The 2,849-nt window shown below is 36.4% G+C and overlaps 1 long non-coding RNA gene across 1 annotated transcript; it reads right to left on the reverse strand.

Annotated features, from left to right (window-relative positions):
• Positions 1-338: 338 nt before the first annotated feature.
• Positions 339-2,391, reverse strand: LOC138698008 (uncharacterized). The gene is made up of 2 exons (XR_011331647.1): positions 1,966-2,391; positions 339-1,205 (listed from the first exon to the last, which is right to left on the reverse strand). It is a non-coding gene; the product is annotated as an uncharacterized lncRNA (long non-coding RNA).
• Between the last annotated feature and the right edge of the window lie 458 nt (positions 2,392-2,849).

Consider the following 2,849-nt stretch of genomic DNA (forward strand, 5'->3'; position numbering starts at 1 on the left):
TTCACAGGGTACCTGAATACAATTGAAGCGTCAGCTGGAACAACGTTGTAAGTTACAAAATTTTCATTCTGTGTGTTTCCGTGTAATAATGTTGTATGTCATGTTACCTTGCTATACTCCTTGGCTTGCAACTGTCCATCAATGCAGTACGTGAAATTTGTCCACTCAAAAGTTTGCTACCCTCATAAGAACAAAGTTGTACGCATATACACATTTTTGCAGCTCCTCTAAATTTTACCAAATATAACTTATAACGTTGTTCCAGCTGACGCTTCAATTAATGTGCCTCATGAAAAATGTTGTTTTACCATATTTTGCTTATGTAAAATAAATTTGAATTGCAGATACAGTGCATTTTTATTGTTTTAAATAGCCTACAGTGTACCTGGTCATAATTTTTAAAATGTATTTATCAAACCTTTGTGTTTGAATCATCTTAGCCTGTTAAGACATCACTGTGAGGGATCCAAGCAATAAAATATATTTAAAAATATGAATATGTTTGCATACATGAATCACTAGGCCTAGCGTGAATGAAACAGCTCCCTTGCAAAACATAAATGCCAATTCCAAAACTTTCAGGAAATGAAGAAAAACTGTCACGTCTAAAATTCAATAAACTGTTACAGTTTGTTAAATAATAATACTGTGTATAGCAAGCATATCTTAAGTCTGATTAGTGAAATATGTTAGGCCTACTCCTACTGGTGAGCGATATATGCAAGGAAGGAGAAGGGAACTTGCCACCCTACCACATTATCTCCTGACAGTTGTCTCATGAGTGATGCCTTATTGGTATTCCGGTCTATCTTCGGAGAGTTGACTAAACAACTAGCAGACACAAAATGAAACAGTTCTAGGAAAACTTTAATCAAGCCCTATAATATACACATAAAACCTGTATTAAAATACTATTCAGAAGTATTCGTAACAGCATCAAAAAGAGAGACAGAATCCCTTGGGGTGGAAAAAAAAACAAGCCTTGCACTTAATTACTGGAGCAAATAAAACTACTCCCAATGAAGCATTAAAAGTCATCACTTCAATTAAACCAAGCAGCAAGTGCAGCACTAGCTCGATTGACAACAGTTCCTGCTGTAACTTCGTGGACCCCACAAAAATCTCCTACTGTTGTCAATGTTCTCCCAGTGGCATAGAATCTCAATGCCAGTAGTAGTTGGTCCATTGGAGGTAAGGCATTATTTCTGGAAAAATGTATAAACAATCAGATTTGGTTACACCTTTACCGGTAAATCTTTACAATAGCGTTACCAAAAGAAGGCAAGGACTCCCTACAGGATAGCCTGGAAAAGAGGTTTGGATGCAGTTTTGACATTTTTTTTTTTAGACAATTGTAAATATATGCAAATCATACTAACCTAACTGCCACTAATTCGATCTTACGAAAACTTGTCTTTTCCCTTTAATTAGTAAGGAAACACAGTAATGAAATGAATGTGCTGCCCTTCCCTGCCGCCTACCCTTCTATCTCGATAGAGCAATCCCGCCTACCCGTACCTCTCCACCGCACTCCACTTTCACAGCAACTTTCCACCTTTATTTGGGAAATTGGTGTCGGCACTCAATTTTTCTTTCGTTTATGGTACATATGACTTGACTAGAAGCCAAATATGTGAATACATTTGTATCATAAAATGGTAACGCAATTGTGAAGAAATGGTAGTTTACCATATAAAGGATTTTGATATATTATATACTGTTATTATTTTTTATATAAAAGTATTTTGAAACTGTTATTATTGTAGGTTGCCCTATATTATTATATCAATCACCTTCATACCTTGTAAGGGCAACAGAACACCTGCATGAAGCAACATTCTAACCTCACTTCTACTGTATTACAGGTTACTGTACTTCAAAACAATTATTATAGTGCTATTATATACAAAATATTGATGTAATACCTACCGAAATAGTGTAGCTTATTATTAACTGTGTACTTACGAGCTGTGTCTTGTTTCAGTTGATAATTGATTTCATGTAGATTCGAAACTGTCTAAAAAATTTCTCGTCATCCCACTCTTCAAAATTATTTGGACGCAGCCTAATTCGTTTTGCTGTTCTGATATAACGAAGCATCTGCTCCAGAACTCATCATCAGAATCAGTATCAAAATTAAATTGATCCTTCAAATCACCAGCTGTACGACGTGCAGCCATCTTGATTTCAACACCGAGTTCCAACCTCCGGATAACGCCTATCTGCTACTCTGCCTCCCGGATTGCTAATCTGGAAGTTTAGCCTCCAGATTGCACATAACCAAAAGTCGTAGTACGCAATTACAACCCAACTTCCGGATAAATATGCCATCTGCCGGATAAGTTTAAACTAGAACTTTATCCGAGAGTCGTAGTACAGGCCCTCAGTCGTACTATCAGGGACTGGAATGCTTTACCTGCAGACTTACTAAAGGCTTTACCAATAACCAAAAATGTATTTAAAAATAGGCTTATGGACTTTACTAATAGACGGTAGTAGTCTATATTATGCACATTATTTAAAGGATGTAATTGATATTTTGTTATTTGAAGTGTTGTATCAGTGAAGAAGTGTGTTGTGTCAGTGACATGTGAAGTGTGTAGTGTCAGTGAAGTCTGTTGTGTAAGTGAAGTGTGCTTGTGTTAGTGAAGTTCTATAGTTCATAGTGGCTGAGCAAAGTATTTGAACGGTGAAATGTTTTTGATGTGTTAATGAAATCAGGATAGAATCAGTGCAGTGAGTGAGTTGACAGCGAAATAAGTGTAGTGCCGAAAGGTACTTGTGCAGGTATGAACCTATCATACTCGTAGGTCTTAGTTCGAACTTAGTGTTAAGATACAGATTAGATT

The sequence above is a fragment of the Periplaneta americana genome, chromosome 4 (assembly GCF_040183065.1).
Source record: "Periplaneta americana isolate PAMFEO1 chromosome 4, P.americana_PAMFEO1_priV1, whole genome shotgun sequence".
NCBI lineage: Eukaryota > Metazoa > Arthropoda > Insecta > Blattodea > Blattidae > Periplaneta > Periplaneta americana.